Consider the following 26,014-nt stretch of genomic DNA (forward strand, 5'->3'; position numbering starts at 1 on the left):
GAGGAAATTAAAACATAGCAATTGTTCATCATTTCAACTGGAGAACTTAGGCATTCTTACTGCTCATTAGAAAACAAAATAAACGAACTAAAGGAAATAAAAACAAACAGGACTCTTACTAAGAAACCTCTTCTTTTCTTTTTTTTGTGCAATGCAATGCAAGATGATGAAAGGGAAATATGCAAATGCATGGATACATGTTACCTTCAGGCTTCCTCTCCCCCCCCCCCCAAACTGGCTTACTAACCGGGTCCAGGGTGATACCCATAGAACCGGTAGAAAGCCTGACTTTCGTTGTACTGCTTTTGAAGCAGTTCCATTGCAGTGTTATGGTTTGTTTGCTGCTGCGTGTTGTACCGCGTGGTGTCTTCAATGTGTTGGTTGAGAGTTCCTTGGATCTGCTGCGTCCTCTCGTTGACGTCGCCTACTCGGATGTTGAGGTCGTGAAGCCCCTGAGTGAGGTCACGATAACCTCGGGCGGAGAATGAGCGGCGGGCGACAAAGAGCGAAGGCGCCCCGCCTGAACTGGAGCTACTACCCCAGTTAGCGCGTGTGGCTTGGTCCCACTCATTGCTACCTGCACTTTGCCACGATGATCCTCCGACCGCCTGCTGTGGGATGTACTGGTCCCAGCCGGCCTGCTGTCCGGACAAGGAGCCAGCCATTCCTCCAGCTGGTGCATACCCTGCATAACCATGAAAAGCATGTGGTGGAGGTGGCGGTATGTCCATTGCAGCATTCTGAGACATGCTTCTGGTCATTCTTCCGGACACGCTACTCCTGCGAGGTGCTTCTATAGGCTGCAATTTAAAAGTATAACCACGGCTTTTGTATAAATGAAGTCCCGGGTTAGGTAGCGGGATCTCGTTCACATAGCCGGGAAAGAAAAATATAATTGAGCCATCTGGAGTGTCGGTGTTTACCGCCAAGCCTGCTCAGGGATACCCTTAGCAGTAAGGTTTGTAGTAGGGATCGACTGCTCTAGAACTCGATGGTGCAAGGAACACAAAGATTTAGACAGGTTCGGGGCGCGAGTTGCGTAATACCCAACATTCTGTGTGGTGGTTTGTATTGCCTTAGGTGTTGATGTGTTTCGAGGGGGTCCCTTCCCACCCTTATAATATCCGGGGAGACAGGGTTAAATGGAAAGTTCTATCCGAGTACAGTTGGAACCCTACTACAACACAATCGGATAGTTTCCTTTGTACTGCAGCCAGTTCTATGCCTATTCGGGTAGTTACAAGAGAGGTAAGGTACATCCATAAACTATCCCTTACTCTAGAACATTCTATGCATATAAGCAGTCCCACTGCCCCGGGTCTGACAAGCCCCAGAGGTCTTCGTAGCCGAGTCCTGCAGGCATCGAGTACTTGGCTGGGCGTCTTCGAGTACTTCAAGTAGTCAAAACATCCTTCTGGTTGCTTCTGGTCCTTCCTTCAGATACATCGAGTAGTCCTCCAAGTACTTCTGGTTGCTCCGAGGCTGTGAGGTGCTCAAGCCCCGAAATCTTGATCATATATGGTGCACAAAGTACTCGCTCTCCATATGGAGCAGCCCCCAAGCCTTAGGTTGAATCGCAGAATCAGGCTAAGGGTCACTTCAGTCTTTTTCCTTCATTATTTTCCAAAAAAATTGAAAAATAAATCTCTGATGCACATATCCTGCAGCCCCCGAGCCTGAAATCAAAATCTCTTATTCTGCGGGTAGCCCCCCGAGCAAAGATTTGGAATTAAGGATTTAAGACGTGGCATCATATTTTATTCTTCAGAATATTTGCAGGATTCATCAGATCCGATATCTGAAAAGACCTCTTTTTTGGGTAAAAAATCCTAGAAAAATGATACGATTGGATAGGCCACACTGATTGCACCCGAAATAACTTTAGAAATAAAACCCGGGATGTATTGCTCTTTACTGTATGCTCACGTGAGATTTTACTGTATGGAGAATCTACATTATTGCATCCTTGAATGCGTCTGTGAATGTTGCCACTATAGCGTCACGGGTTGTCCTCCAGTAAAGTCCCTTGTAGCTATAAAGGATAGGTGAGAGGCTATTGCCAGAAGCACCGTGGTTCAGAAGCTATGGCATGCTTTTGGTGTTCTTGCTCTCGCCCTCTTGAGATTTGTGTAGTTCTTTCCAACAAAAGATGCTAAAAGAGAATTTGCGAGTGACAAGTGAAGTCCCTACTACCTCATCCTGCAACCCCAATGCTCTCATCGGATCCATTTTGGACATCTCGTCCTTGCATATTCCAATGAGGCAAGTTTGGGGTCGATGGGTTGAGTCCTGTTGTGTCACATCCTTGGGGTTGCCTGTCTCTGGGTGCCCAAGAACTGACATCTCTGGTAAGGAGACTTAATCTTGTCACAACGTATTCAGGGAGAAGGAGTAATTTCTCCGCAAGATGCTACAAGAGATCTGTCTGACCCGGGGCAGCGGGACTGCTTATAAGCATAGAATGTTCTAGAGTAAGCGATAGCTCATGGATGTACCTTACCTCTCTTGTAACTACCCGAATAGGCGTAGAACTAGCTGCAGTACAAAGGAAACTACCCGATTGTGTTGTAGTAGGACTCCAACTGTACTCGGCTAGGACTTTCCATGTAACCTTGTCCCCCCGGATATATAAGGGCGGACAGGGACCCTCTCCAAAGGATAATCAACACCTAAGGCAATACAAACCACCACACAGGACGTATGGTATTACGCAACTCGCAGCCCGAACCTGTCTAAATCTTTGTGTTCCTTGCACCATCGAGTTCCAGAGCCGTCAATCCTTACCTACAAACCTTACTGCTAAGGATATCCCAAAGCAGGCTTGGCGGTAAACACCGTCAGCTGGCATGCCAGGTAGGGGACTCGGCGAGTTCATCGACGAGTTCGATGGCCACCTTCGCTTTCAGCACCATGGCGCCTCCTCAAGGCGCCATATTCATCTTCGGCTCGTGGGTCTTCGTCGCCAATGGTTCAGGCGTCTTCGATAGCCACCTAACCAACTCTCCCGCACTGAAGATCACCACGTCAGAAGATTCCAACAAACTCGTCGGATCAAACAATCACGGCATCATGTTGCTTCCCGACTTCGCCAAGGAGATCGAGGCAAAACTCAAAGACAACTCGAGTTCCACTCGGACTCAAATCAATCTCAAACTGAAATCTACTCGGATTGGGACTCCTTTTGCTCAACCCGTTTTCGGCTTGCGCAATTCATCATCTGCTTATAAATAGATGATTAAATCCATCTATGAAAATAACTTGGATCATCTACTCCGCGTCGAAAACCACTTGGTCACCACTAGCCGGGAGGCACCCGTTTTCGACGTATACCCTGATCCAGTCAAGTCACATCAAGATAGCCTGGATTGCATCACCAATGCGCTAGCAAAGTTGCAACTCAAATCTTGCTGAAGTACCTTCGCGGAACTACTCGACAACCTTCAAGAAGTCACAAGTATTGATGATCTTCCATTTCAACACGGTACTCTCCTCGCAACCGAGAGGGAAACTGGTTCCGGAGAAACTGTTCTGGCTGACTACGACTCAGACTTGGAAAGCTTCTCGCCTGAACGTTTGGTTCCAGTCATCATCCAACAACCTGAAGCTAGTCAGCATGATCCAAACGAAGCCTTGGATCAGATTTCAGCAGATAATCTGACTCAAGATGCTCCACTAGATGAAGATGAAGCTACTCGCACAGCTCGCAGGGCAACAAATCAATGTAAAGAGGAGCACAGGGTTCATGCAGCTGAACGTGCTCGTCTTCCTCCGCGCAACCTCAACAACGAATTCAACAATGTCGCAGACCCGGTCTTCAGAACACCAATTGTTGCGATGACAAAAGCAACCCTGCGACTCATGACGATGCCCCGGAATCTAGAGATAGAATGAGTCATAAATCTCGCCAAGAATGCTGTTGAACAACTCGAGAGACAGAACCCGCTGTCCTCACTCCACGATATGCGATCAAGGGCTTCTGCAACAGTCATACATCAGGCAAGCCGTACCCCCGGAGGCCACCAGCATCAACAACAACAGGAGTAGCAAAACCAAAGAAATCAAGAGAATCAAGAAGCCGCGAGCAGCCATCGCCCCAGGGGCGGCCAACCACCAGTAAACCAAGTCCCTGAGCCTCAGCCAAACCACAATAACAATATCCACGGGAACAACAGGGAAGAGGTAGCCGATTCCATCATGGACGCACGGGATATCATCAACGCAAGACGTAGAGCACAGCTTGTGGACAACTCCGATCGCTTCCCCGCCCTTAGCAGAGTCTTCAACAACATCGAGTACCCAAAGGATTTCAAGCCGACAAACATCCAGAAGTATGATGGTAAGCAAGACCCTGCTCAATGGTTATGTTTATACTCGACCGTTGTTAGTGTTGCAGGGGGAGACACCAACACCAAGGTCCCCTACTTCCCGATGGCCCTAGAGCCCGCACCCCTCACATGGCTCGAAAGCTTGGCACATGAGTCCATACACTCGTGGGATGACCTCAAGAAGGCCTTCATCGACAACTTCCAAGGCTCGCTACATCGAGTAGCTACTTGACATGCCTTGTCCATGTGCAAGCAGGAGCAAGGCGAGTCGATCAGATCCTACGTCAAGCGCTTCTTCGACACAAGAGCCACCATCCCCAACGTCGCCGACGATGATGTCATCGACTACTTCCAAAGTGGCATCACCGTCCAATCTCTGTACCACGACTTCGGTCATAATCGCCCCAAAACGGTGGTGGATTTACGAGACATGATGCAGCGCTGGGCAGATGAAGAAGAGCAAGAACGTAGTCGCTTCCCGCGCCACAACAACGACAACAATAGGAAGCGCCACAACGACCGTGGAGGGCCCAGCAACCAGTGAGATCCTACGCGTAAACGCAAGCCTGACGACATTCGGTACTATGGATCGCACCCTGCATGGTAAGAAGGACGACAAGCCGCAGGACCAGTTCGACAAGATTCTTCATAACAAGAGATGTCCAATCCACCCCAAGAGCAACCACTCGATGTGGGAGTGCACGATCCTACGTAAATCCTTCCAGTCGGCACCTGCAGATACCCCTAAGAAAAAGTAGGGCAAAGATGATGAAGACGACAAGAAAGACCACGATGGTTTCCAACAACAACAAAATGTCGTCAATGTCATATTCGGAGGAGATCCCAGCTTCTCCAAGCGAGCTCAAAAGCTCCTACTCAGAGAGATCCTCTCAGTCGAGCTAGTAATTCAGAGGCCACTGAAATATAGCGAGGTCCCCATTACCTTCTCCAAGGAAGATCAATGGACCAGCTTCTCTGAACCTGGAAAGTTCCCGCTAGTACTCGATCTAGTCGTCCAGGGCTCCAAGCTTACTCGAGTACTCATTGACATCGGAAGTGGGCTCAACCTGATCTTTGCAAGTACTTTGGCAAAGATGGGCCTCAACTATATGAGTCTGCTTACTCCAAGCAAGGCTCCATTCTACGGCATCGTCCCCGGGAATTCCTCTACGCCAATCGGCTCGGTTACTCTCCCAGTTACATTTGGTACAAAACAGAACTTTCGGACAGAATACATCAAGTTTGAAGTAGCCTACTTCGAATCTTCATACCATGCTATCTTGGGAAGACCTGCACTAGCCAAGTTCATGGCAGTACCGCACTATGTCTACCTGCTCCTCAAGATGCCAGGCAATACAGGAGTCCTTTCACTATGTGGAGACCTCCTCAAGTCTTTCGAGTGTGACAAGGAAGTAATAGATCATGCGGCCACAATCCGGGTCCCTAGTTCTGTCAGCGAAATACTTGCTGCTGCTAAGGAACTCTCACTCAAGGAGCCGATGCCTTCCAAGAAGCCAAGCCAATCATCGGTTAAACCAACCGGTGATGTGGGCACCAAGACTATCTAGTTACAAGAGGGAGACGACTCTAAAACAACCATCATCGGAGCAAGACTGGGTGATAAGTAGGAACTCGAGCTCGTGAACTTCCTTAGGGCCAACCGAGATGTATTTGTGTGGAAACCAGCAGATATGCCAAGGGTGCCCAAGGAGTTGATCGAGCATGCCTTGAAGGTCGACCCTAAAGCCATACCAAAGAAGCAACGGTTACGGCGTTTCTCACCGGACAAACGAGAAGCCATCAAGAAAGAGCTGGCAAAACTACTCGCAGCAGGGTTCATCAAGGAAGTCTATCATCCCGAATGGCTGGCTAACCCTGTGCTCGTCTAGAAGAAGAATAACAACGAGTGGAGGATGTGTGTCGACTACACCGATCTAAACAAGCACTGCCCAAAGGATCCTTTCGGGCTACCACGCATTGATCAAGTAATCGACTCGACAGCAGGATGTGTCCTGTTGTCCTTCCTCGACTACTAGTCAGGGTATCATCAGATCGCCCTAAAAGAAAAAGACCAAATCAAGACGGCCTTCATCACCCCTTACGGGGCATACGCCTACAAGACCATGTCCTTCGGGTTGAGGAACGCTGGTGCTACCTACCAGCGTGCGATACAGCTATGCTTCTCTAACCAGCTACATCGCAATATTGAAGCCTATGTTGAAGACATCATTGTCAAAACCAAGACCCAGGATCAATTTATTACTGACTTGGAAGAGACCTTCAACAGCCTCCGGAAGTTCCGCTAGAAGCTCAACCCAACCAAGTGTGTCTTTGGCGTACCCTCTGGAAAACTACTCGGATTCATCGTCAGTAACCGAGGAATTGAAGCCAATCCAGAGAAGATCAACGCCATCATGGCCATGGATGCCCCAGCTACCATCAAGGACGTCCAGAAGCTTACAGGCTGCATGACAGCTTTGAATAGATTCTTGTCCAGGCTTGGCGAATGGGGCTTACCCTTCTTCAAGCTCTTGAAGCGACAAGGTAAATTCGAATGGACTACAGAAGCCACGGAAGCACTCGAAAACCTCAAGCATCACCTCCAGTCACCACCAGTTCTGACAGCTCCATTACCTGGCGAAGAACTACTCTCTACATCGCTGCAACTACTCATGTAGTCAGTATGGCGATAGTTGTCGAACGCCCGGAGGAAGGCCATGCCTATGGCATTCAGAGACCAGTCTACCTCATCAGTGAAGTACTCTCTGAATCAAAGGTTAGATATCAACTCTGAAACTTCTGTATGGAATTCTAATCACCTCCAGAAAACTCAGGCATTACTTCGATGAGTACAAGATCTCAGTAATAACTGACTTCCCATTGGGGGATATACGCCACAATCGGGATGCCACTGGACGGATTTCAAAGTAGGCAGTTGAACTGGGAGCCTTGAAAATCAACTTCAAGCCAAGAACAGCAATCAAGTCACAGGCACTAATCGACTTCGTAGCTGAATGGCGGAGAAATCAGATTCCAGCACCTCACAATGTTCCAGAGCATTGGGTAATGTACTTTGACGGCTCACTCAAGCTCGACGGAGGCGGCGCCGGAGTTCTATTCATCTCCCAAAAGGGAGAGCAATTGAAGTATGTGTTCCAAATCTTGTTCAAGGTTTCCAACAATGAAGCTGAATATGAGGCACTGCTACATGGTCTCCGACTAGCAGTTTCTCTTGGCATCAAGCGACTACTCATTTACGGCAATTCTCTACTCGTCGTCCAACAAGTCAATAAGGAATGGGACATCAACAAGGATACCATGGACGCATATGTTGAAGAAATCAGAAAGCTCGAAAACAAGTTCTCTGGATTGGAAATCTACCACATCGATCACGACAACAACGTGGGAGCCGATGTCCTTTCCAAACTTGGATCTACTTGAGCAGCTGTTCCACCGGGAGTTTTTGTCCATGAACTTCATAACCCATCAGTTAAATCACAAAGCCAACAAGCCACTGACATGGAGGCCCCGGCCACAGTCAGAGAAGTACTGATGATTGAAGAAGATTGGCAGACTCAGTTTATCGACTTCATCAAGGAGTTCAAGCTTCCACCACATGTTGATCCTAAAAGCGCTGAAGCTGCCCGCATCATCAGGCGTAGCAATGGTTTGGTCCTCATTGGCGAAAACCTATACAAGCGCTCTGCTTCAGGCATCCTCATGAAGTGTGTTACCCTTGAAGAAGGCAAAGACATCCTCCGAGAAAATACACGAAGGAGTTTGCGGCAATCACGCTGCATCAAGGACACTAGCCGGCAAGGTGTATAGGTCAGGATTCTTCTGGCCAATAGCTGTTTCGGACGCAGAAGACCTGGTCAGAAGGTACCCAGGCTGCCAATTCTTCAGCAAGAAGACTCACGACCTAGCACATAACTTGATAACAATCCCTCTATCATGGTCGTTCGCCTGTTGGAGTTTGGACATGATCGGACCATTAACCGTAGCTCTAGGAGGATTCAATCATGTGCTGGTAGCAGTCGACAAGTTCACCAATTGGATCGAGTACAAGCCCATTGTCAAGATCTCGTCCGATAGAGCAGTGGATTTCATCTCTGACATTATCCACCGATTCGGCTTTCCTCACACCATCATTACAGATCTTGGTTCTAACTGCACATCACAATCTTTTTGGGATTTCTGTGACAACTCCTACATCAAGGTCAAATATGCCTCAATAGCTCATCCACAGGCAAACGGACAAGTTGAGCAAATCAATGGTTTAGTACTCGATGGCTTGAAGAAAAGACTCTATGATGCCAACACCAAGAAAGGTGGCAAGTGGATTCAAGAACTTCCTCATGTAGTCTGGGGGCTGCGAACCCAGCCTAGCAAAGCAACTGGACAATCTCCTTTCTTTCTCACCTATGGGTCAGAGCCCATACTACCGGTAGACATCATGTGGAGATCTCCAAGAGTGGAAGCTTATTAAAAAGGAGAAGCAGATGAAGCTCGACAACTCAAGTTAGATTCAGTCGAAGAGGCCAGAGTCAACACTCTAACTCAATCGGCTAGATATCTTCAAGGAGTCAGACGCTACCATGACCGCAATGTCCAGCAAAGATCCATCAGCATTGGAGATCTAGTAATACGAAGGATCTAGGATGAGACAGGACTACACAAGCTGAATTCTAGATGGGAAGGACCATTTATCGTAACCAAGGTTACCAGACCAGGATCATATAGAATCACTGATGCAGATGGCAATGAGGTACCAAATTCCTGGAATATTGAGCAATTGCGCAAGTTCTACCCTTGATCCAAGCAATATGGTGTTGTCAGTTGATTTCTTTAATAAAGCAAGGGTCTTTACTGGCATATCGACTACATTAAAGGCAATTTCTCTAGCTGACAGCATCACCAGTCCAGGATAGCTTACACAGTTCTCCATCAGGATAACTACACAAGCCGCATCCTTTTCCTTAATATAAGGGCACAACCTACTCGTCTAGCTCGAGAAGGTGTATGGATACCTTTACTAGTTGTCCATCTTGGGTAACTCGATGGAGTTCACCCAAATAGGTCAACTATAAAGAACTCCAGCCTTGTTGTAAAGGCAAAACTACTCGCTCGCTCAAGTATGTTATGGATACTACTACATTTTGTCCATCTAGGGCAACCCGACGGGGTTCGCCCTAACAGGTCAATCTTAGTAGTTACACCAGTCTACAAGTTAGACACCTTACTCGCCTCGCCCGAGTAAGTTTTGGATATCTTTCTGGCATCTACGTCTTGGATAGCCCGATGGGGTTCATACTTAACAGTTTTGCCTTAAGGATTATTCCAATCCTTGATTAAAGGACACCTTACTTGCCTTGCTCAAGTAATTTTTGGATATCCCTTTGACATTTACGTCTTGGGCAACCCGACGGGGTTCGTACCTAACAGTTTTGTCTTATGGATTACTCCAGTCCTTGGTTGGGATACACTACTCGCTTCCTCGAGTAGTTTATGGATATCTTTACAAGTTTTTCTACCTGGGTAGTTCAATGGGACTCACCCTAAATGATTAACTTCAAGGATTACTCCATTCGAGTATTCTACTTGCTTGATCAATTAGTTCGTACTTATCTTACGGTATCAGATAATGCTTCTAAAGACACACCAACAGGATACAAATTATGAACATTAACAAGAACCCAATGAAGATTACAAGAGTTGTTATAAGCAGTCCACTCTGCCATGTTCTTCAGAATTTCCTCAGCAGTCACTTCTGATTCCTTACAATAGTCTCAGAACTTTTCATTGGAACAAGTGGGAGATATTCCTTTAGCTATGGGAGCAAAGTTGAAGTGAGGCAAATAAGATTTGACAACTCCTATCATCTGGGTCAGGTAATTCTTGGATGTAGCCGCCACGACATCAAAAATTTTGTGGGGAGCTTCCTCTAAACGCTCCACCAAGGACTTGTTATTCGACGACTCCTCTTCACAACCAACCACATCCACAAGAGCTTGAGCTACTGCTACTAGTCGAGTATGGTCTTTTAGAGAACATGATGCAAGGTTTTTTCCAGTAATTATTTTTGACAAAGCAAAGTCAAAGTAAAAGATTGGATACTTACAGGCTTGGGCAGTTTGCAATTGCTTTTGAAGTCTGGAATTTTCTTCTTGAAGCCTTGATCTTTCTTCTTCAAGATTCGTGATCTGACGCTTCATATCACAAATCTCTAGATGATGCTGTCGATTTGCTTCATAGAGCTTATTACGAGCAGCGAGGGATTCATCCAGTCATTTGGCAATCATGGCTTTTTGCTCCTCTAAGGTTTTCTGATTGTCTACAGTCTTATACAGAGCATGAGACTTCAGGAAGGAGCGATTGGCTACATCTTGGGACATTCAAGGCAAGATTGGTCAGACCTCAACAACTACTCGACGAAGACAAGTAGTGGCACAGGGCTCACCTTGGTAAATTTAAAGCTCCACTGCATACAGTCTGCCAATTTCTTCAAGTTGTCTAGAGACAACAGTGGATCATCAAACAGTTCTTTTCCCAACTCCTCCTATGTTGAGTGAGGCATAGACTGGAAAGGCACTAGTCGAACGGCAGGACCTTTTGACCCTTTAGCTCCACTACTTCCAGACCCACCAGCTTTGGAGGCTCCTTCAGCAGCCGCAGGAGTATGTTCAGGTGCTTCAGGGTTTGGCTCGCTTGATTTTTCAGCTGTGTTTACATTTGGCAAAATGGCAGCTGGGGTCTCGATCAACCCAATTACAGGTGACTCTGGGGCTGATCGACTAGTTCCTTCCGAACCACTCGACATCCAGTTGCGAAAGTCTTGAACTTGATCTTTCTCATGCGCCAGAAGATGTTGGATCCTAGCAAAGCAAGATTCTAAATAAGAAAGCTGAGGCAAACAGGATAAAATCAATAGAATATTATATACTTACTGGCCGGCATCAAGACGAGGAACTTTTCTCTGCAATATAGATCTGGGAGTCGCCTTCTGTTTCTTATTGTCATCAGAGTCAGCATCTACAGAAGTCAGAGGCATACAATACCAGGACTTATAATTTTTCTGAAGAAAGAAGCCAAGGATTTGTCAGAAGATCAAAAACAGTTAACTACAAGTACTCGACATGGTTTTCAAAATACATACCCATGCATTCTCGGGAGGATTCTGTGCCCAGAAGAGCATTGGAAGTATCAAAGACTTGTCGAAGTTGTCGAGTACTTTGCAGCACCTCTGGACTAGTTCAGACTGAGCCATCAGTTCTGGAGACATCCTGGTGGAATCTTGTGTGCCTTCATATCTAAAGGCAGGATGCTTTCGGAGCTAGAGCGGTTGCACCCGACGACTAATAAATGAGAAGACCACATGATCTCTAGTAACTCCTTTGTTTTTGATAATGGCAATCACATGAAGAATGATTTCAACTTGCTTGCTACCAGGTCCTTTACTCGACCAGCTTTCTTGAACTTGGGGGCGCCAGCAATTCTTTCTGAAAGTTGAGATTCAAAGTTCCCAACATGGAACCAGAACTTCTTCCATTCGGCTCCTTTACCAGCTGGATCATAAGCCAAGTACTCGCCTCGAGTCTCAGGACGGAGTACCAATTCACATCCCCCGACGACGGCAGGATTGGTGGCGTTAGGGACCGGAGCAAGGAAGAAGAAATGTTGAAAAAGGTGGAAATGGGGTAGAATTCCAAGGAATGCCTCACAGAAATGAGGAAAGATGGAAAGATGCAAGATGGATTGAGGAGTGAGATGGTGTAATTGGATTCCCCAAAACTGAAGCAGTCTATAGAAAAACTCTGAGACGGGAAGAGTGAGACCACGTTCTACGAAATCTCGGAACATAACGGTCTCAAGGGTACCTTCCATAGGGTAATCTTCTCCTTCACCAGCACGCCATTGGCTCACGCCCTGCTCTTGGAGGAGACCCATTTTCTCCAATTCTTGCACCAATGATTCAGACATCTTGCTTTTACGCCAGCCCATGGACATATTGGCGACAGTTTCCTCTTCAACCTTGGATTTGTTCTTCTTGGGAGCCATCTCAAAGTCACGAGTTTTGGCTCGGGGACTAAGAGAGGGGCTTTTGGAATCTGACTGACAAGAGCCAAAGGTGAATCTGAGGTTGACGGCGGCCAGGAGTTCAAGGGGTAAAACCCTCGAAAGTTTTCATCCGGCTTTATACAGTCTCTAGGGGCAATTTCATGAATATTTGGGATGCCAACGGATTCTTTCCTTTTCAGGGAAGTTTTCATTTTTGTCACGAGTTTACATTGATTCTTAAATCTAAATGGAGAGATTTAAATTCAAGACTCGGGGGCTGCGGGATATGTGCATCAGAGATTTATTTTTTAATTTTTTTTGGAAAATAAAAAAGGAAACAAGACTGAAGTGACCCTCAGCCTGATTCTGCGATTCAACCTAAGGCTCGGGGTCTACTCCATATGGAGCGCGAGTACTTCGCGCACCATATATGAACAAGATTTCGGGGCTTGAGCACCACATGGCCTCGGAGCAACTAGAAGAACTTGGAGGACTACTCGACGTCTTTAAAGGAAGGCCCAGAAGCAACCAGAAGGACGTTCTGACTACTTGATGTACTCGAAGACGGTAGCCAAGTACTCGACGCCTGCAGCACTCGGCAACGAAGAGCTCAGGGGCTTGTCAGACCGGGGGCAGCGGGACTGCTTATAGGCATAGAATGTTCTAGAGTAAGGGATCGCTCATGGATGTACCTTACCTCTCTTGTAACAACCCGAATTGGCATAGAACTAGCTGCAGTACAAAGGAAACTACCCGATTGTGTTGTAGTAGGACTCCAACTTGTGACACCCTAGGTGTCTGCACAATAGTTGTGTATCTATTTTATGCATCATGTGCTTGATTGCTTGAAAAAGGATCTTTTTGTAAATAGAAAAGGTTATATGTGTAATTATGATTTTATGCAAGGTCCTTTCTATAGTTTAATTTGAATAGGGTGTGCAATTATAGCTTTTGTGGAGGGTGTTTTTGCAAAATATAGTGTAATCATTACATGGCAGGAATCTTTTCAATTCAGCCTAAATTTGAAGTGAAATTGCGTTGAAAAAGACAAAATTCCTAGAATTCAAAATCCCTCTTATGTTTTCAAAATTAGTTCTTGAATCTTTGATCAAATAAATTTTTGCACAACATCAAAGTTGTAGATCTTGAAAAGTTGAACAACTTTCATGTTGGGCACTTTTTCATTTGAGCCTTATTTTAAAAGTTACCTCTGCTTTACAGTTTGGTCCCTGGAAATTTCAGAAATTGCAAAGCAGTCAATTTTCTTCCACCTCAGGCCAACTCCCCTGTTCAGCGCCGACGGCGTGTCGCCGCGCCGCCCACCGCTCTGGGCCGCCTCCCCAGTGCCACCTCCTGCCTGCTAGCTGCTCCACGCGTCGCGCTTCACCTCCTCGCCGCTCTACCCTTCGCACTGGAGCCCTTAACCCCTCGCCACGCCACCCCGACGAGGTTCTGCGGCTGCCACCTCACCGCCGCCGTGGCTAGCACAGCACAGAGCCTTGGCTCCCCATCTCGCGTGCGCCCCAACACCGGGAGGAGTCCCGCATCAGTTTCCCCTCATTTTCTCGCACGCTCCCTACCCCGACTCCCTAAACCAGCACCGTCGTTCATCCGTAACTCCAGCGAGCTCAAGCCGCCGTCGACCCGCCTCACCGCAGCTCCTCCGCCCGCGCTGACCCCGCAATTAGCACCGCTTGAGCCTCGCACATCTCCCTGGCCTCTTCTCGTCGCCTATCGTCCACCAAAACCCCTCGCCGTAGAGCTACGCCGCAGCGCAGAGCTCCGCCGCCCCCTGCTCACCGTGGAGCGCATAGCTCCGGACCTCCTCCGCTTAATCCAACCCCTCCACTAGATCCGCCCCGCCCTCGCGCAACTAGTCGACCACTTCTCGTCGACCATCCATCACCGGAGCGCCGCCTCTATCGTTTGCCTCCACCGCCGACCCGCCTGCTCCGTCGAGCCGCCGCCTCCGAGCCCCTCCCCGCACCCCTAGACCATCCAGAGGTGCGCCTTGAACTCGTGAAGCTCACACACCCCTCCACCCTCGGTGCCGGTGACCCCTCTCACCGGATTCGCCGGTCAAACCACCGCCCCCCTCTCTCTCACCCTGCCAAGGACCTCGGGTTTGAATTCGAGAAAGCCCAGGGGGTTATTTGAATAGCCATAGAGTCAGTTGAATAGTGCTCTAAGGACTTCCTTGTAATTTCTAGCAGTGAACTTTGAAATTCAGTAGAAATTCGTAGGAAATTCGTAAAATAGCAAATCTTGATGTTCTGGAATCCTTGTGTAAAGTTCTATGCAGTAGAATCATAATATATTAGGCTTTTGTTGAAAGTTTTTGCTGTACAAGTTAATTTATGTCACTAGGTACATAAAGACTAGATGTTTTATCTTTTTCTTAACTGATGATTGAAGCCATGTCTTGTAATGAAATTTTTATGGTGATTTACTCATGTGACACTAGTATTGCTATTTCTTTGATTTAATCCTTGTTTAGTAGACTTTATTTATGATAAATAGTTTATGCTGATGTTAAATCATGAAAATATTTCTGAGTGATCTTTTTGAATAGTTTAGCTTGTAAATAAATTTTGAGCTCCAGTTCATGACTAGAACAAGAGCTAAAAATGAATCTTGCTAATCTGATGACTGCTTTGTTTATTTTCCCAGAATTAATTCTGTGTAGATAAAATCATGAAAAATTCACAGTAGCTAATTCATCCCTGTTTAGGCCTGCTGTTAAATTTTGAGCTTCTACTTTGCTCTAGTTTGACCTGTATAATTCAAGCTTGTTCGTTGTCTGAATGAATGATTTGTTGTGAATAAATGGCTACATGTTTTGGCATGATTTTTAAAGGGTAGCTTAATCTGTTCATGTTCTATTTAGGGTAATTTTTGCTAAATTTATTTCTATTTGTGCTTTGAGTTGTTTATTTATTAGCAAACCATGACTTACTTGTTATAGGAAATCACCCCCACTTGTTTATGAAGTTAGTAAACTTCATTTGTGCTGTTGATCATGATGCCTTGTGTAGTTAGATTTGTTATTTAACTACTCTATAAACGATTGCCCATGTGTGTTTATAATACTATTTTTGCATTACATATAGATACAACTGCTTTATCGGACGGGACGTACGAGCTGATCCCGGATTCCGAAGGAGGTGATCTCGAAGCTCAAGCAAACACCGCCGTACTAACTGAAGCCCCGGACCAAAGTTCGGAAGAGCCTAGGGCTGAAATAGTTTGTGACTACCAAGAAGACAAGCCCCGGACATAACCTATATTTCAAATTATTATCATTTACTGTTATTACTTACTTGTGCATTTACAGTTCTTAGGTTTTGAATTGAAACCCTAGATGCATGATCCTAGGAACCTATGTACTGAACACTAGACCTGAGTTCGAATAATCGCTAAGCTTATAGGACCGGTAAAAGTCTAGTGATTGCCTGTCACTCGCGAGTTCTATAGGAATTGCTTGTTTGCCTTTCTGCAATCACTATAAGGACCATGGATGGATTTGGACAACCTCTTCATCGGTAATCCGTCTGTGTACATGAAATTGCTAAGGCCGCAGTTTGTGGTAGCGGTGGTTAAGCATTTGAAAGTACTAGCCACATGCCGTAAATATGGTACGCGGCAAGCCTAGTAACTTCTCGGCCCGGCAAGTGGACATACCTCCCACTCTCTTTGAGGGATAAGATGAATAACATGATAAAGGATATGGAAACTCATAGTGTTACTTTACAACTATGAGGGACGATGTATAGAGTGCCCTATGGGACGAGAGAAAGTGCCCTGTAGGACGAGGGAGAGCCCTATAGTCGGGGAGAGTGGCCTTGATCCATGAACCGGAAAGAAAAGCCAAAGGTTGCTTGGAAGTGACTCGACGGTGCTTCAAGCGTGTGTGCTAGGTTTATCCTTGCAAGGTTGAATTTCGATTCAGAATCGTCCGCCTCTCATGATGAAATGAGACTGCTTAATCCCTTTGCTGCATAGAGTAAGAAGTGAAACAAGGATCATACTCAATTTGTTGAATACAAATAATTTCTATACCATGATTGTATAGCTAGGTGCAAACCTAGAATGGTTAATCCAGCTAGAACTTGAAAGCTAAAACTTGAAAATAAGGACCTACTCTTTATTGCTTTTCAGCTAATAAACTCCAGAGCCTTCACAAATCCTGCATAGAATAGCTAAGGTGGGTTTAGTATACCCGTTGACGGTTAAGTCTTCCTGAGTATTAGAATACTCAGCCTTGCTGTTGAAACCCTTTTTCAGGTATGAGTTTTGAGGACCAGGTCGCTAGTTTGCCTTGGCCCTGCTCTTTGCCTCCTGGCTGGTCCGTAGAGTGGGATACGTCTTCGGCCGGCAATGACCCTGATGAGTAATACCATGCTTGGGCTAGCTTGGTATACTTTTGCGACGTGTTGTAGCCGTCGTGGTTTTATCTTCCGCTGTTTTAACTCTGAAATTTTACTCTTAAGGCTTGTATAAATGTTTTACTAAAGTTGGTTTTGTAATAATGGTTTGAACTGGTTTGTAATCATTACTATGCCTGTGTTGTAAAATTGGGGTTGTAATATCTCTGGACTCACCTTCGTGCGGGGTATGCTTGTTCGATCCGAGAACCGGTGGTTGTATTGGGACGTTACCCGACAGACCAAGAATTGTTCCGTTTGAAGTGCGTTTGAGCTGGTGTTGCCTTTATGGTGATGGCCTGCGCACTTGAGCCGGGATAATTCAGGTGGTTCTGCCACAGCTGGTATCAGAGCTGCAAGCATACACCAGAGGTGTTGGAACCTTAAAAATCAATTTCCGTATATAAATTTGACCAACAAGATATTTTTGGAAACCAACGTAGATTCGTTAAGGGTTGCGCATAGAACGTAAAGTCCTAGGGAATTTAAGGGAATTACTAGGTGGCTATTTATGTATGGTTTATGTTATCTGACTTCCAGCACTTTACGTTTTGTCAAACCATACTCACAAGCAACTCTTAATTCCTGTAACGACGCACCTACGTTAAGGTAAGAAGGTAAGGATCCTCAGTCAGCTGAGGGAGTCTGACCTTCCTATCGGTGATGCGAGCCGAACGCTGCCCTCAAGCAGTGGCTTACTTGAGGTGCTCCCAATATACCAACTATTAGTTGACTATATTGGAAGTAAAGTGTACTCAGTCAGCTGAGGGAGTCTGACCTTCCCGTCGGCGATGCGAACCAAACGCTGCGCTCAAGCAGTGACCTACTTGAGCTGCTGCCAATATACCAACCTCGGTCGACTATATTGGGAGTAAAGGAACTTGTGAATACGCCACTGAGTGGTGTATGTTAACGTTGGCCATACGGCGGAAATTGTATGGCTGCCGCTTCTATAGTGAGCGGTAATGTATGGGAACGCTTTCATGAGTGCTGGCATGAAAGGTTCAATGGATATATATATGTTCTGTCAATTTTCTGCAGGTATACTAACCGCGATTCGATAAGTTAAGAATGGTTAGAATGTATCGACTAGCTATATAGGGAGAGCCATATTTATGTATGCCACCGTGCTAACTACGTAAGCCCAACGATAGTTGGCAATTGTTTATCTTGTGAGGACGGTTAGAACGTGCATGCATTAAACTTGAATGTCTTTTAAGAGTGCTTACTTTGATTGAATGGTTTTTGGGAAATATGGTGAGCGCCTTGTTCTAAAACCTAGTTAACCCTAGGAGAGGTAAACTACTGGGGCTTAGATCGAGTTTGGACTCTTGATCTATTGTTCAAGGAGTTTTCAAGTGATCAACTAGCCTTGTTTATATTCTGATCACTCTTGATTCTTTTGAAGCTTTACGTTTCAATGAATCATATCCTACAACTTTTACACCTTACCATGTGAGGATGAAGGCAAAGATAAACACTGATCTAATGGATATCATCCTTGAATTAGATGATGAGATCAACGCGTGGTACCCCTGAAGGATTCAGCCATGGCTAAGCTAGTGGATCTCAGCAACCGCCACCACCACCTCCAAACTTAGTAGAAGTCATGACCTTGCAAACTGAACTTCTACAACAACTAGTGCTAGGACAACAGAATCAGCCACGTGGACGTGAAGATCATATTCTCCAAGCAGCTGGAAACCAGGAATTCTTTGGTACCCATCCCCCGTTGTTTCACCAGACCGATGAACCTTTGGACGCAGATGCATGGCTTCGAACCATAGAGTCAAAGTTCGCTTTATTACCAGTACCATGCTCCGAAGCAAACAAGACTCTTTTCGCCGCTCAACAGCTACGTGGCACCGCTCGTATCTGGTGGGATAATTATCATGCCATGCTACCTGTCGACTATGTCGTCAATTGGGAAGAATTCAGGACAGCCTTTAGGGTACATCACATTCCCGAGGGACTCCTGGATCGGAAGCTGAATGAATTCTTGGCACTTACACAAGGAAATCGCATCGTGCTTCAGTACATACAACTCTTCAATCACTTGTGCCAGTATGCGGGTCATCATGTAGACACCGATGCCAAGAAGCAGGATCGTTTCCGTCGTGGCCTTAACACCAAGCTCAGGGAATGTCTCAACTTTGTATGCCCCAATAGTTTTAATGAGCTAGTTAATATGGCCATTACCCAGGATGATTGCATTACAGCATATAGTGCTGGGAAGAAAGAGAAGGCACCGATTGGACTCTCCGGTGTGCAGCCACCGAGATATCGTTTGATGCCAAACGCAGCTCCTAAGGCCCCACCGAGAAATGCTCCATCAGGCAAATGGATTCTTAGGCCACCCCAGCAGCAAGGAACAACTAGATTCTCAACACCACAGCAACAGCAACATTCTGGTCCAAGGACAAATGATCGACCGTTCAGTCGCAGGAATAGTTACAACCGTTGTTTCAATTGCGGGAGTACCTCCCACTTTGCTAAAAATTGTCCAGAACCCAAGAAATCTTATTCGAGTCAGAACTTCAACCAGAACACTAGCCAGAACAATCAAGGCAAGGGCAAGAAGCAAGACATGCAAGGGAAGATCAACATTATTACTCTTGCTAAACTTTCGGAGCAACAAAATTCTCCCGACTTCCTTAATCCAGGTACTTAGCATCCCGGTCCTTTCCTATTCTCGAATCTCGAGACGAGATTCCTTTTTAGGGGGGAAGGCTGTGACACCCTAGGTGTCTGCACAATAGTTGTGTATCTATTTTATGCATCATGTGCTTGATTGCTTGAAAAAGGATCTTTTTGTAAATATAAAAGGTTATATGTGTAATTATGATTTTATGCAAGGTCCTTTCTATAGTTTAATTTGAATAGGGTGTGCAATTATAGATTTTGTGGAGGGTGTTTTTGTAAAATATAGTGTAATCATTACATGGCAAGAATCTTTTCAATTCAGCCTAAATTTGAAGTGAAATTGCGTTGAAAAAGACAAAATTCCTAGAATTCAAAATCCCTCTTATGTTTTCAAAATTAGTTCTTGAATCTTTGATCAAATAAATTTTTGCACAACATCAAAGTTGTAGATCTTGAAAAGTTGAACAACTTTCATGTTGGGCACTTTTTCATTTGAGCCCTATTTTAAAAGTTACCTCTGCTTTACAGTTTGGTCCCTGGAAATTTCAGAAATTGCAAAGCAGTCCATTTTCTTGCACCTCAGGCCAACTCCCCTGTTCAGCGCCGACGGCGTGTCGCCGTGCCGCCCACCACTATGGGCCGCCTCCCCAGCGCCACCTCCTGCCTTCTAGCTGCTCCACGCGTCGCGCTTCACCTCCTCGCCGCTCTACCCTTCGCGCTGGAGCCCTTTACCCCTCGCCACGCCACCCCGACGAGGTTCTGCGGCTGCCACCTCGCCGCCACCGTGGCTAGCATAGCACAGAGCCTCGGCTCCCCATCTCGCGTGCGCCCCAACACTGGGAGGAGTCCCGCATCAGTTTCCCCTCGTTCTCTCGCATGCTCCCTGCCCCGACTCCCCAAACCAGCGCCGCCGTTCATCCGTAACACTGGCGAGCTCAAGCCGCTGTCGACCCGCCTCACCGCAGCTCCTCCGCCCGCGCTGACCCCGCAATTAGCACCGCTTGAGCCTCGCACATCTCCCTGGCCTCTTCTCGTCGCCTATCGTCCACTAAAACCCCTCGCCGTAGAGCTCTGCCGCCGCGCAGAGCTCCGCCGCCCCCTGCTCACCGTGGAGCGCATAGCTCCGGACCTCCTCCGCTCAATCCAACCCCTCCACTAGATCTGCCCCGCCCTCGCGCAACTAGTCGACCACTTCTCATCGACCATCCATCACCGGAGCGCCGCCTCCGTCGTTTTCCTCCGCCGCCGACCCGCCAGCTCCGTCGAGCCGCCGCCTCGGAGCCCCTCCCTGCACCCCTAGACCATCCAAAGGTGCGCCTTGAACCCGTGAAGCTCACACACCCCTCCACCCTCGCCGCCGGTGACCCCTCTCATCGGATTCGCCGGTCAAACCACTGCCCCCATCTCTCTGACCCAGCCAAGGACCTCAGGTTTGAATTCGAGAAAGCCCAGGGGGTTATTTGAATAGCCATAGGCTCAGTTGAATAGTGCTCTAAGGACTTCCTTGTAATTTCTAGCAGTGAACTTTGAAATTTAGTAGAAATTCGTAGGAAATTCGTAAAATAGCAAATCTTGATGTTATGGAATCCTTGTGTAAAGATCTATGTAGTAGAATCATAATATGTTAGGCTTTTGTTGAAAGTTTTTGCTGTACAAGTTAATTTATGTCACTAGGTACATAAAGACTAGATGTTTTATCTTTTTCTTAACTGATGATTGAAGCTATGTATTGTAATGAAATTTTTATGGTGATTTACTCATGTGACACTAGTATTGGTATAAAAATTTCGTGACCAGTTCTCATGTGTAGCTATTTCTTTGATTTAATCCTTGTTTAGTAGACTTTATTTAAGATAAATAGTTTATGCTGATGTTAAATCATGAAAATATTTCTGAGTGATATTTTTGAATAGTTTAGATTGTAAATAAAGTTTGAGCCCCGGTTCATGAATAGAACAGGAGCTAAAAATGAATCTTGCTAATCTGATGCCTGTTTTGTTTATTTTCTCAGAATTAATTCTGTGTAGATAAAATCATGAAAAATTCACAGTAGCTAATTCATCTCTGTGTTAGGCCTGCTGTTAAATTTTGAGCTTCTGCTTTGCTCTAGTTTGACCTGTATAATTCAAGCTTGTTCGTTGTCTGAATGAATGATTTGTTGTGAATCAATGGCTACATGTTTTGGCATGATTTTTACAGGGTAGCTTAATATGTTCATGTTCTGTTTAGGGTAATTTTTGCTAAATTTATTTAACTACTCTATAAACGATTGCCCATGTGTGTTTATAATACTGTTTTTGCATTACATATAGATACGACTGCTTTATCGGACGGGACGTACGAGCTGATCCCGGATTCCGAAGGAGGTGATCTCGAAGCTCAAGCAAACACCGCCGTACTAACTGAAGCCCCGGACCACAGTTCGCAAGAGCCTAGGGCTGAAATATTAGTGACTACCGAGAAGGCAAGCCCCGGACATAACCTATATTTCAAATTATTGTCATTTACTGTTATTACTTACTTGTGCATTTACAGTTCTTAGGTTTTGAATTGAAACCCTAGATGCATGATCCTAGGAACCTATGTACTAAACACTAGACCTGAGTTCGAATAATTGCTAAGCTTATAGGACCGGTAAAAGTCGAGTGATTGCCTATCACTCGCGAGTTCTATAGGAATTGCTTGTTTACCTTTCTGCAATCACTATAAGGACCATGGACGGATTTGGTCAACCTCTTCATCGGTAATCCATCTGTGTACATGAAATTGCTAAGGCCGCAGTTTGTGGTAGCGGTGGTTAAGCATTTGAAAGTACTAGCCATATGCCGTAAATATGGTACGCGGCAAGCCTAGTAACTTCTCGGCCCGGCAAGTGGACATACCTCCCACTCTCTTTTAGGGATAAGATGAATAACATGATAAAGGATATGGAAACTCATAGTGTTACTTTACGACTATGAGGGACGAGGTATAGAGTGCCCTATGGGACGAGAGAAAGTGCCCTGTGGGACGAGGGAGAGCCCTATAGTCGGGGAGAGTGGACCTGATCCATGAACCGGAAAGAAAAGCCAAAGGTTGCATGGAAGTGACTCGACAGTGCTCCAAGCGTGTGTGCTAGGTTTATCCTTGCAAGGTTGAATTTCGATTCAGAATCGTCCGCCTCTCACGATGAAATGAGACTGCTTAATCCCTTTGCTGCATAGAGTAAGAAGTGAAACAAGGATCATACTCAATTTGTTGAATACAAATAATTTCTATACCATGTTTGTATAGCTAGTTGCAAACCTAGAATGGTTAATCCAGCTAGAACTTGAAAGCTAAAACTTGAAAATAAGGACCTACTCTTTATTGCTTTTCAGCTAATAAACTCCAGAGCCTTCACAAATCCTGCATAGTCTAGCTAAGGTGGGGTTAGTATACCCATTGATGGTTAAGTCTTGCTGAGTATTAGAATACTCAGCCTTGCTGTTGAAACCCTTTTTCAGGTATGAGTTTTGAGGACCAGGTCGCTAGTTTGCCTTGGCCCTACTCTTTGCTTCCTGGCTGGTCCGTAGAGTGGGATACGTCTTCGGCCGGCAATGACCCTGATGAGTAATACCATGCTTGGGCTAGCTTGGTATACTTTTGCGACGTGTTGTAGCCATCGTGGTTTTATCTTCCGCTGTTTTAACTCTGAAATTTTACTCTTAAGGCTTGTATAAATGTTTTACTAAAGTTGGTTTTGTAATAATGGTTTGAATTGGTTTGTAATCATTACTATGCCTGTGTTGTAAAATTGGGGTTGTAATATCTCTGGACTCGCCTTCGTGCGTGGTATGCTTGTTCGATCCGAGAACCGGTGGTTGTATCGGGACGTTACCCGACAGACCAAGAATTGTTCCGTTTGAAGTGCGTTTGAGCTGGTGTTGCCTTTATGGTGATGGCTTGCGCACTTGAGCCGGGATAATTTAGGTGGTTCTGCCACACAACTGTACTCGGCTAGGACTTTCCTTGCAACCTTGTCCCCCCAATATATAAGGGCGGACAGGGACCCCCTCCAAAGGATAATCAACACCTAAGGAAATACAAACCACCACACAGGACGTAGGGTATTACGCAACTCGCGGCCCGAACCTGTCTAAATCTTTGTGTTCCTTGCACCATCGAGTTCCAGAGCCATCGATCCCTACCTACAAACCTTACTGCTAAGGATATCCCTGAGCAGGCTTGGCGGTAAACACCGACAAGATCTTGTGAGACGATTACTGTAATCTGCCTCCAAACTCTTGAAACTTTTCTCCCAGAATACGAGTATCATTATTCCCTTAATGGGAATAACATGTTTATACTTTGTTATGGCCTCGGGCTGATCTAGCTGCAGCAAGCGTCGACTAGAAGCTCCAAGAGATCCAGGCATTGTGCATGCATGTCCGAGTCATTGTAAAGCTAGTTAGGAAAAAGTACTCGAGTTGTATTATCGAGTAGTTGTACTATGTCGAGTTCTTTCCTTTACCCTGGATTGCAATCCCAGTAAAGTCGAGTAGTTGACAAGAGATGTGAGTATTTTCTTTTTCCAGAATGTAATCTTAGAAAAAAGGAATGTCTCAAAAAATCCCATGTTTTGCGCGATTGGCAACGGTCTGTTGGCCTTTTGAGTGTTTTTACCATGTTGCCACTGCCATTATAAAATGAAATGGTAACTAGGTTTTTACCCCACTAGTCGCCATTCGCTTTTACTGTTTAGATCTGTTCTTGCTTTCAAGGCCCCAGATCTAAATCTTCCTGCTCTCTCTTGCTCCCCAATCCGCCTAGGGTTTAGCCAGTGTATGCGCGTGAAGCGCTTCGTTGATTTCCGGATGGCCCCCAAGAAGTCGAGCAAGGGCAAGGGTGCGGCTGCGGAGCCAACCCATGAATCAGGAAGGATTGGAAGTAAGTGCTCTAAATCTAACCTAGAAACTTTAGTTTTTGCTGGTCTTTTGGCACACAAATGCGTCATCCCATGGTGTCCTGCCTTAGGTAAGGATCGTCCGTATGAGAATACGGGCGAAATTGTTGCTTTTACTTCTTATCTCGAAAGAGGATTGGGGTTTCCTTGTTCATTTTTCTTCTCTGGACTCCTAATTCCTTTGTTCACATTTCCATCTTCATACATTTGTGCGAAGCTTTTCTGGGCATCGAGCCCCATTTTGAGCTTTTTCGATTTCTTTTCCACCTTAAACCGTAGCCAGTTTCCTATGTTTTAGATGTAGTAGGAGGTGCGGGTCTTCACCTTAGACAGAAAAAAGGATAGAGTTTATATCCCTTATAGTCTTAGTAATAAAGTAATCGAATGGAACCCCAAGTAGTTCTATGTCGAGAACCAGTGGGAGAGCGTCCCAGCGATTACTCCAGGCCCTCCGATTCAGTGGCCTGAGTGGAACAAGAAACTAGTCGACGAGGGTCAACTTCCTGAGCTACTCACACGGATTGCCGATCTTAGGCAAAAGAATGTGACTGGAGAAGCAGTCATGTTCAATTGGATGAAGAAAAGGATCCAGCCTATATAGTCTCGGGAAATGCTTGGTTTCCAGTATCAGGGAACAACTGACTCATCAAGGTACTCGGAGGAAGAGATCTCAGATGAGGAAGTGTTTAGTCGAGTACAGCGACTACTAAGAGATGTAAAGAAAATTCCCTTTGTTCCTGATATGTTTTCTGCTGCGAGTCCTCCAAAGCAGGTACTTGATAAGAGTAGTCGATATGTAGTAATCGAGTACTTTACCTTAGTGTGAATCTGATAGTATTTGCTTTCTGTAGGAGGACGTGGAGCGTTTTAAAAGTAGTCCTCCACTGCCAGGCATTTATTCGTCCTTTCTATGCGCTATTATGCTGTCAACCAAGTTGCAGTATATTCATATGAAATTTCATATAAACAGTACTAATATCTGACCTTGGTTGTGCAGATGAGGAGGCCGGTGAGGACAGGAGTGACAGGGAGCATAGCTCCGCCCCAAGTACTGACACCCAAACCGGGCATCCGAGGGGTGCACGGTCAGCGGTGAGGAAGCGTCGCGGCTCCTCACAAACTATTAGCAACAGGTAAGTGGCTAGTTGATTTGCAATCGAGTACTTTTTGTTTTCGGATTGCTAGTTTTGATTTGAATTTTTGCTTTATCAAGTCCGGCGGCAAAGATGCCACGGATCTCAGCATCTGGGGATGATGCTGTGGTGGGACAAACCGTCCCTTCCACTACAGTGGACCCATCAAAGGGGACTGGGACTACTCTACCGGCGAGTAGTTCCAATGTAAGTAATACTGACGATGCCGGTAAGCAGGCCGTCATTGTGAGGCCGTCCCAAAAATTGGGCATCAAGGCGCTTGCCTTTAAGAGGGCTCCTATGTAAGTTGTCTAAAAAACTTGTAATTGTAGGATTTTGTATGTGTATCGAGTAGTTTTAGCTACTTTGTCTTGACAGAGACACACTCTTAGAGGCAAAAGGGGATACTGAAGATGACTCAGCCCCAAAATCTGCAGTGGAGAAGCCCCCGAGTACTCCTGATATGAGTGCTCGTGATGCAGAAGACATGGCCGATGCCATGCTTCT

Source organism: Panicum virgatum, chromosome 4N (assembly GCF_016808335.1).
Source record: "Panicum virgatum strain AP13 chromosome 4N, P.virgatum_v5, whole genome shotgun sequence".
NCBI lineage: Eukaryota > Viridiplantae > Streptophyta > Magnoliopsida > Poales > Poaceae > Panicum > Panicum virgatum.